The sequence below is a fragment of the Lissotriton vulgaris genome, chromosome 1_1 (genome assembly GCF_964263255.1).
Source record: "Lissotriton vulgaris chromosome 1_1, aLisVul1.2, whole genome shotgun sequence".
NCBI lineage: Eukaryota > Metazoa > Chordata > Amphibia > Caudata > Salamandridae > Lissotriton > Lissotriton vulgaris.
The window spans coordinates 147,364,290-147,375,242 of NC_141685.1; the positions used below are offsets into that span (position 1 = coordinate 147,364,290).

The 10,953-nt window shown below is 41.8% G+C and overlaps 1 pseudogene; it reads left to right on the forward strand.

The window, feature by feature from the left end:
• Nucleotides 1-6,806: 6,806 nt before the first annotated feature.
• Nucleotides 6,807-9,824, forward strand: LOC147737865 (uncharacterized; annotated as a pseudogene).
• Nucleotides 9,825-10,953: the final 1,129 nt, after the last annotated feature.

Sequence of the window (10,953 nt, forward strand, 5' to 3'; positions counted from 1 at the left end):
TGGGAGGCCCTTCACAGAGGTTGACTAGACATCTTTATGATGTTAATTGCTGTATTTTGGTTATAAACTGGTACTGATCGGGTAAAATCTTTCCTCAGTTTTACTATGTTTAAAAAAATTCTAAATAATAAAGCAATGCTACCCCAAAATACGCAGCATCATAGAACATTATTTACATTTTCTACTCACACAATTTAGTCAAGCCTGTCGCGTAATTTGGCCCTCACCTTCCTCATAACCCAGAGGTTTAGACATTTTTGTCAGGAGGGGGTCCTTACGTTTGAAAATGTTGACAGGGGGGTCTCGGCATCGAAAACTTTGAAGACCTCTGGACTAGAGGGTTTGTGTCTGCGCAGGATGAGTCACATTCTGATAGCAAAATGGAGGACCTTGTCCAAAGGGGATTGATGTTACCAAGGTTTAACATCTTCAGTTACGACAGATAGAGAAAGTCCATGTACCTCGAGGTGCTTGAAAAGCTTTCTGCACTCTGCTGGTGCAGGCTGCATGTTTATTCTCTAGTTGGCGTTTGCCAGGGCATGTTCAAATACAGTGGTTGAATTAAATCTTGGAGCAGCACTTGTAACGTTGACTCTTGGAGTCTTGTAGTGTGTGCTGGATGCGGTAGAACTGTCTCAATGCTCTACGGAGCTCAGAAAATCCAGACTCTCCGTCCTCTCAGAGCACGAGGTCTGTGGCTTGAACAGTAGGACTGCAATAAAGAAGATGACCTAGACCAGTTCTACCTCTCCCGACCTTTGAACTACTGATCATTGAGGAAAGAAGCCCTTGTCTGGAAAGCAGATCCGCACAAGGTGCAGCTGACAGAAGTTCTGCCTCGAAGGAAGATCTGCACAGGGCAGAGCTGACAGAAGTCCTGTTCGGATTGAAGATCTGCACAGGGCACAGCTGACAGAAGCCCTGCCTGGAAGGAAGATCTGCACAAGGCGCAGCTGACAGAGGTTCTTACTGGAATGCAGATATGCACAGGGCACAGCTGACAGAAGGTCTGCCTGGAATGCAGATCTGCACAGGGCGCAGCTGACAGACGTTCTGCCTGGCGGTGACCTCAACGCAGTGAGAAACCCACAAACCAAAAGATCCTTCAAGCCCAGCTAGCCACACTGGACTCAATGTACACCAAAGGCCTGATTTAGAGTTCAGTGGATGGTTTATTTCATCACAAATGTGACAGGTATCCTGCCTGCCCCATTAAAAATGCATTCCATCCTGTGGCAATTATAATAAGGCAGGCAGGATATCTGTCACATTTTGATGATGCCTTGGTCTAGTTTGCAGAGTTTTACTCTTCAGAATTCCACGAAGTGCTAGGGAAACTCCCCGCACTCTGCACACTTCCGCTACTGGCAGAGTTTGTTAAGTTACGCTGCTCTCACTGATTTTTAGTGCCAGGAGTTTAACCCGCACTGTAAAATCAGCACAAACAGCACTACGCGTCGCACCAGAGGGCGATGCTGCTTCTGCCACTCTAATTGATATTCTAATCGAATGGCAGCTTCATCAGAGAGAATGGCAGATTTTAACACTCGATTGGTTGCGACCTGCCGTGACCTCCCGCAATGAGAAATCTCGCCAGGAGGAGGTCTAGCGCGTTATATTTTCTCACAAGCACTCGCCACCTTACCGTTGGCGAACCGCTTGAGAAAAGAACTCCGTTTTGCATGGAGTTTTTTGGACCAACTCCGCACAGAGTGCGGAGTGGTCAAAACTTTGCGAGGTCTGCCGGCAGAGCGGAATTCTTCACCCAACTCTAGTTTTGAGGCAATAATCTGTTGGACATACTCCTAACTAGGCCCTTTGTCTGTAATAAGTGTTGTAGAAGAAGTGATATCCATGGTCTAGTGAGTATGAGGCAGTTATCTGACTTCTGATGAACCCCACGGAGTGAGTGCACAGCCAGAGGGCAGTAGGGGGGCCGAAGGACATGAAATTAGGTAAACTTGAATATGAGAAATATGGAAAGGTATAAATGCCGCATCACCTGTGGATAACTGACACCTCCTCCCGCTCTTCCAAATGCCCATCCGGTCACAAATGGCATCCTGGGCCCCAAAAGTACAAAATCATGCCAGATGCCATGTAATGTTGGAAAAGGTGGTAAAAAGAGTAATATGCACACATCTGCTGCGGGGATATGTCAGGTAAATTATTGGTTGTGATGGATTCTCTATAAGTAGTAAATGACTGATATCGTTGAATAATACATTATATGAATCAACTTTTGTTTGCCTTATCTGCGCTTATAATGTATAGGACAGGCCTTACATTGAACCCCTCGTTCTGTTTTACACAAAAGGCCCAGAAGGAGCTGCATCTTACAGAACTTTATCTGCTTTAGGAAGAACTAAAGACTTGCTTTTTAAAGTTGTCTTTCAGGGCCAGAAACGCGTGCTGTAAGCTGCACTAGCTTCAGGGAGATGGACAGATGTTATGGTGATAGGAAACCTCCCTCAACTCACAATAATGTTCCAATCTTCCAGGTTAGAAGAAACCAGAAATGCTTGAACCAAGGGAGCTGTTGAAAGTGTCAAAGGGAACTTATGAACTTATTAAGTGAATAGGAAAGGAACGAGAAGAGGTGTGTGAATGGAGTTACTTTGTTGTATACTTTGTAAAGAGTTACTGGAAATTTTGCAGCCCTTCCTGATCCATCTCTTTTTCTGAAATCTATTGTTGTTTCAATGAAATCTTGACCCTATGCGTCTATCTTAAGCTATACCTCAGGCACTTGGGTGCTCCGTGAGCGCCCTTACTTTGCTAAGTTACTCTGTAAACACTGGAAAATCACCTCCTTTTCAGACATTAATAAGATGTCAATAAACCAAACCGAACACAGGGAGTCCATGAGCACAACACAAATGGCTAAGCTGCTAACACCCCTCTCAGTGGGTGTCAGGGATGCCCTAGTCATCCTCCAGCAGCTATCGCAAATCTCAAAAAGCACCTAAAGTATGAAAAAATACATCAAAAATAAATTCAAAGGAGAATTGGTCGACAAAATCCATAACCATCTGAACGTGGATGACCATCAAACAGACTCAGTGAACAGTCCTATCATCTGGCTGTTCCACTTGTGCATCAGCAGGTCTCTTGATCATCGAGACCTCATGCCGCACATTAATGGTACCGGATCTGGTCCACACAAACCTATGAACCGCCTTATGATGGCTGATTATTGATGGTTAGAAACTAAATTAGAAAAACAGTGCAACATAAACAAAACCTTAGTGACTTAAAATAGGATGGTGTGTCCTCAAAAACTACTATTTTAATACCTGTCAGGGCACACCCCCTGATTAAAAAGTAGAACAGTGCAATTGACAGTGTGACCAAATAGCTGTCAAATAAATGGGCCAACATGTTTCTGCCTTGTGGGCAAATCATCCCCGGCTTTCATCAGGGCCTCTGCTCATACAAAGTTGCTACTGTTATTAACGTGAACAAATAAACATATTTAATTAAATAATAAATGTTGGTAGCGATACAACCTGTACCAACCGTGATTCTCTAATCCTCCTTGTCAGTAGATGTATGACGATCTGTGAAGAAAACATATATTTTTAATTAAAATGTATATATCAAACCCCAGTGCTCTCTGAAACAATTTCTGTAGAATATCAAATTCTTTTCTCACCTAAGTTGACAGGGGAAAAGACCTCACCTCGCCTGGACAAAGCTCAGGACTAGGAGGCCCTGCACTGTGGAAACAGGGACAAACAGACAAAAGACAGACATTCTGTGTGACTCCTTATTCAGCAAGTATCCATGTCAATGTCTATTGACTGCTTTCTGTCACCCTACTCCACTCCAACACAGTGAATCAATCGGTGATCTGTCCTAGTGAATGACCAAAGTCTCAGTGTTCACAAAATATATCTCTCTATGACAAACTTACATGTTTATATCTAAAGAATTCATCTATTCTTACTCCAAAATGCGATTTTACTTCCTTATTATTAATTTGTACACTTCCCAAATAAACTAGTTTGTAAGGAATAATATCGTGTCATAACTACATCGCAACTTCAGCAGTGTATCTGGAAAAGCAGTACAATTAAAAAGAAGTATGCCTCTGGAGGTGACACGCACACGAAGGTGAAATAGTGCCGGGGGAAGAATCGCAAAGGATAAAACATCTTACATCTCGAGCCTCGGTGCCTCCCCCTAGTCTCAGGAGAGACATAGAGGTACCGACGGAGAGGTGAGCAGCTGCTCTTTTCAATTATACTTCTTTTTAATTGTACTGCTTTTCCAGATACACTGCTGAAGTTGCGATGTAGTTATGACACGATAATAGTCCTTGCAAACCAATTTATTTGGGAAGCGTACAAATTAATAATAAGGAAGTAAAATCGCATTTTGGAGTAAGAATAGATGAATTCTTTAGATATAAACATGTAAGTTTGTCATAGAGAGATATATTTTGTGAACACTGAGACTTTGGTCATTCACTAGGACAGATCACCGATTGATTCACTGTGTTGGAGTGGAGTAGGGTGACAGAAAGCAGTCAATAGACATTGACATGGATACTTGCTGAATAAGGAGTCACACAGAATGTCTGTCTTTTGTCTGTTTGTACCTGTTTCCACAGTGCTGGCCTCCTAGTCCTGAGCTTTGTCCAGGCGAGGTGAGGTCTTTTCCCCTGTCAACTTAGGTGAGAAAAGAATTTGATATTCTACAGAAATTGTTTCAGAGAGCACTGGGGTTTGATATATACATTTTAATTAAAAATATATGTTTTCCTCACAGATCGTCATACATCTACTGACAAGGAGGATTAGAGAATCACGGTTGGTACAGGTTGTATCACTAACAACATTTATTATTTAATTAAATATGTTTATTTGTTCACGTTAATAACAGTAGCAACTTTTTATGAGCAGAGGCCCTGATGAAAGCCGGGGATGGTTTGCCCACAAGGCAGAAACATGTTGGCCCATTTATTTGACAGTTATTTGGTCACACTGTCAATTGCACTGTTCTAGTTTTTAATCAGGGGACACACCATCCTATTTTAAGTCACTAAGGTTTTGTTTATGTTGCACTGTTTTTCTAATTTAGTTTCTAACCATCAATAATCAGCCATCATAAGGCGGTTCATAGGTTTGTGTGGACCAGATCCGGTACCAATAATGTGCGGCATGAGGTCTCGATGATCAAGGGACCTGCTGATGCACAAGTGGAACAGCCAGATGATAGGACTGATCACTGAGTCTGTTTGATGGTCATCCACGTTCAGATGGTTATGGATTTTGTTGACCAATTCTCCTTTGAATTTATTTTTGATGTATTTTTTCATACTTTAGGTGCTTTTTGAGATTTGCAATAGCTGCTGGAGGGTGACTAGGGCATCCCTGACACCCACTGAGAGGGGTGTTAGCAGCTGAGCCATTTGTGTTGTGCTCATGGACTGCCTGTATTCGGTTTGTTTTTTTCATATAGTGTAGCTGGGGATGTGAACCAGGTTAGGGTCTTTAAACTTTGGATCCCTTTGACCCCTCTTTCTCGGATTGTTCGTACACATTAATAAGATGTCACCAGAACTTTTAGATAAATATCTGTGTATGATGAAATATTCCTTGCTAAGTTTCAAAAGCGATAAAGAAGAAGGGGGAGATTTACTAAGAATTTGCACTGTGTTTGTGTCACAAAAGTGGCACAAAATGGCACAAAATCGTTTTTTCCTAATTTACTTTCCAGCGCTAAACTTGTTTAGCGCTGGAAATATCGTTAAAGTAATGTGACACTGCGCATAGCATTTGTTTTGCATTACTTTGTGCCATGGGTGCCTGCCAAGGGTGGTGCATGGGCGTTCCTGTGCAACCACAAAACTAGGTGCAAGGAAGGAGAAATGCTTTGACGTTTCATGCTCGCTACACTGTGCAACACGTATGCAAAATGGTGAAAGCTTTCCCTCATGTCGAGGCATAGTAATTTGTACAGGAAGGGTGTCCTTCCTGTACAAAATCCATGCTGGACTCACACACACACCCTAGCGCTCTGGTGCTAATGTGTGTGCATGGCGCAGGGCCGCTGTAATCAGTGCCGGCGCAAGGGAAAGGAAAGGAGAGAGCCATATCTCTGAAAATATGTTGCTCTCCTGTTCCCTTCCTGTCGCGCCACGCAGCGTAGCCTCGCGGGGGAGGGCTGCGCTGCATTGTGTGGAGATTTGGTAAATCTCCCCTGAAATGTCTTTTACAACCAGTTAAACATTGTGAATTCTCATTCCATTATGTTTCAATTTAGTAATTTTAAATATCTTTACATCCAACAGAAAACAAGCCTTGAATGTATGAAATGACCATCAATAAAGAAGCTAATGCTGTAAATCTTGAATAACAGCAGAAATAATGAGCTACAGTATTCAGGAAAACATCAGCGCAGTCGGCGACAGAGGAACCTGCACACAAATTGACAGATCCCGGATGAAGCATCAAGGGCAGTTCAGTGATTGTAAGAGCCTGAGCTGAGCACCTCCACACCACAAGACGAAGAAATGACCTTAGGAAAATTAAGGAAACAACAATAACAAACCACCTCCTGTATAAACACGTGTCAAATACCAACTTTAATCATGGGATCGGTATGATGTGATTACCGCAGTGCTCCGTTTTCTAAAATGAAGACAAGGCATCATTCTGTGCTCTAGGTGAATTGTAAACTCTTTCTGGACAAACCACAGCAACCAGAGAAGAGCACAACAGAGCGGAGACGGACAACTGACGGGTAAAGGAAAGAGGAGTTCTTCAATCTACAATACAACAGACTGTCCCAATTTGTACCGGCCAGAAGGAAGATACATCTTTACCCGCAAGCGTGCATAGCCATAATCCAATCTAAAGGCACAATTACCTACAAAAACACCTTCTACATATTAGGAGTGTTGCAAATATTTGGTGGCTATTGCATTTTATTATTAAAACAGAAATCAAACGTGTAAAATACTGCACACATATAAAGCGTGTGAAAAAAAAACAAGTGCTTCATCAGTCATGTTGGCCCATCAGGAAATACAGTCAAGGGATGTAGACAAATATATCCCCGACCCACAGACACTAACCAAGAAAGAAGAATCATACACATACAGCGGGAGCTTTCGTTTGTCATCACTACTCAAGCTTAATCAGCACACGTACACAGGACAAAAACCATTCAAGTGCAGTGAATGTGTCAAGAGTTTTAGTAGGTTATCAGAACTACAAAGTCACCAGCGAACACACACAGGGGAAAAGCCATTCAAGTGCAGTGAATGTGTGAAGTGCTTTAGTCACTTATCAAACCTCCAAATTCATCAGCGAGCACACACAGGGGAAAAGCCATTCAACTGCAGTGAATGTGTGAAGTGCTTTAGTCACTTATCAAACCTCCAAATTCATCAGCGAACACACACGGGGGAAAAGCCATTCAACTGCAGTGAATGTGTAAAGAGCTTTAGTCACTTATCAAGCCTTCAAATTCATCAGCAAACTCACACAAGAGAAAAGCCATTCAAGTGCAGTGAATGTGTAAAGAGCTTTAGTCAGTTATCAGACCTAAATAGTCATCAGCGAACACACACTGGGGAAAAGCCATTCAAGTGCACGGAATGTTTGAAGAGCTTTAGTCGGTTATCAAGCCTTCGAAGACATCATCGAACACACACAGGAGAAAAGCCATTCAAGTGCACTGAATGTGCAAAGTACTTTAGTGAGCTATCAAAACTTCGAAGACATCAGTGAACACACACAGGGGAAAAGCCATTCAAGTGCAGTGAATGTTTGAAGAGCTTTAGTCGGTTATCAAGCCTTCAAATTCATCAGCAAACTCACACAGGAGAAAAGCCATTCAAGTGCAGTGAATGTGTAAAGAGCTTTAGTCACTTATCAAGCCTCCAAATTCATCAGCGAACACACACCGGAGAAAAGCCATTCAAGTGCAGTGAATGTGTAAAGAGCTTTAATCAGTTATCAAGCCTTCGAAGACATCACCGAACACACACAGGGGAAAAGCCATTCAAGTGCACTGAATGTGCAAAGTACTTTAGTGAGCTATCAAAACTTCGAAGACATCAGCGAACACACACAGGGGAAAAGCCATTCAAGTGCAGTGAATGTTTGAAGAGCTTTAGTCAGTTATCAAGCCTTCAAAGACATCAGCGAACACACACAGGGGAAAAATCCCTATCATTGTATTGAATGTGACAGTAGTTTTCGCAACTCTTCAGCATTAAGGAATCATCAGCGAACACACACAGGAGAAAAACCATTCAAGGGCAATGAATGTGTGAAGAGCATTTTTAATCGATTATCAGACCTACAAAGACATCAGCGAACACACACGGGAAAAGCCATACCATTGCAATGAATGTGTGAGGAGCTTTAGTCAATTATAAAGCCGTCAAAGACACCAGCGAAGACACACAGGGGAAAAGCCATTCAAGTGCAGTGATTGTGCAAAGGGCTTCAGGACGTCATCACTCCTACAAAGTCATCAGCGAACACACACAGGAGAAAAGCCATTCAAGTGCAGTGAATGTTTGAAGAGCTTCAGTCAATTATCAGACCTACAAAGTCATCAGCGAACACACACGGGGAAAAACCCTATAATTGTAGCTAATGTGACAGTAGTTTTCGCAGCTCTTCAGCATTAATGTATCATCAGCGAACTCACACAGGAGAAAAACCATTCAAGTGCAATGAATGTGCAAAGTGCTTTAGTCGGTTATCACAACTTCGGAGTTATCAGCGAACACACACGGGGAAAAACCCCTATCATTGTAGTGAAAGTGACAGTTGTTTTCGCTTCTCTTCAGCATTAAGGTATCATCAGCGAACTCACACAGGAGAAAAGCCATTTAAGTGCAATGAATGTGGGAAGAGCTTTAGTCGATTATCAGAGCTACAAAGTCATCATCGAACACACAGGGAGAAAACATAGAAGGGCGCTGAAAGTGTGAAGGGCTTTTGATAGAAGACCCGACTAGCAGTAAAGATGAAAAACAGATAACAGTATTTGCAGAGTAATAAAAGTGTTAGTTTCCAGAGATTGTTCACTTCCGTACACAAAGCAAAGCAACATGATGCACCAGGATACACAGTGGGAAGCGAGCACAATGTGGATTAAAAGAAAAGCAACATTCTTGATTTTTATTTGATGAAGAAGAGATACAAAGAAAAAAGTTCAATCACACCTGATCACACTTCCTGTAAAAGCAACACTGAACAATACAGGGACTAACCACTGTATTTTCAGCTATCTTGTAGGATTAGTGATACAATCTATAAACCCAACACACCCAAAGTAGGCATGTTGTCAGGGCTCTGGAGATGGAAGCTTCATTGGTAAAATGTATGTATTACTATTAACAAATGCCACTGCAGTATATGTAATGAACTCAAGTGAAGCACAGGTGTTCAAGAAATAACCTATTTTTAGATATAACAGAGCATATACCTTGTTTTTAAGTAACGTTTGCTGCATCTTTTACACACTGTTTTTGGTTGATGGATCAGCTCGTGTCTCAGGTCTTATAACTAAGTGTGACCCGTAGCTCCTCTCCGACTGGGCTCTCCCTATTCATTTTGTGACTTGCCAAACTCAATTTGTTACCAGAATTGAGCCACTGTTAGCAGCAGACTCTGTTTGAAGAATGTGGTGAAATAGCGAAATCTCACATCAAAAGCATATATGTGCTAGGACAATCTGTTGAACTCCGAGCAAATCGTCTTCCACACTGATTGTCCTTTGTCCTGAATTGTGCCTCAGGATTTGTCATATGAAGGCCAGCAGTGACATTCATGAAGCTAAAGCTAACAGGAGTGTGTGGGAGATAGAGAGGGGGAAAGATACAGAGAGCGAGAGAGACAAAGAAAGGGGTGAAAAAGAAAAAGAAATGGAAGGAAGGGGAACGGCAGGTGATTTGTATTCAAATAGAAGATGCAGCCGAAAACTTGTCAATGTGTGACATCACCATAGAAACGGGCTGAATACCTGTGAATTTATATAATTATTTTTAATATCTATAGACCCATGTCATTTAATAAACGGCACAAATAAGGAAAATAGTGAAGGAGCCCATTATCATATGCAAATCACAATGATGTCACAAGTAGTGACGTCACAAGAATTGATGTCAGGCCCTTATAATAATTTTCACATGAAAGATCGACGGCCTGTTTTAAAAACAAAAAGCAAGAAACATAAAACATTGTAAAAAGAAGATTTTGGTATCAGTTTTTATACATGATGTGTTTTTCCCACTATCAGTTTGTAACTAAACTCGGAAATGACTGAAAGTGTAAATATTTTTAAACAGATATGTGGAACTTGGAAATTACATTTTTAAACAGTTTTCAGCGAATAAATAAGGTGTGCTTTTAATTTGTGTTTGTTTCCTGACGTTCTTTATCCAGCCCCTAAGCCCCAAAGTGTTTCACATTTACAGTGTATTAAACATTAGAGGGGCTGATTTCTCTGTTCCTCTCTTGCGCCACTCACACAAATAAATAAAGGGATCACTGCTAGTTGGACAGACAGTTACAAACACTCTGAGGCCTGTGTCTGCAGATGCAAGAAACAAAGTAACAATTCCAAGTCGCAGGCTAAAGAGCTAGGTGGAACTGTGTCCCTTTTCTAGATAATAGTGGGGGCACCTCTTCAAACTGTGTCAACCCCCGACTTGTGCCGTGCTGAAAAAGCAATAGTGAATTTGAGTAATTTACGATGAACTGAAATGAGAGAAAGAGAAGAAGAGAGCGAGGTGCAGGACATATTGAAGAAAAAGAAAAAAGAGACACAAGATTTTACCCTGTTCTGTGTACAAGCATTTTACGTAAACATGCTGTGCTGTGCGTTGTGAACAGGCTGTCACCCCCCTTTGTATGTAAATGAGCTTCTGTAACCAGACACCCCAGGCTCCCATCTCTTCTAGCGTGGATGATAATGTGAGCA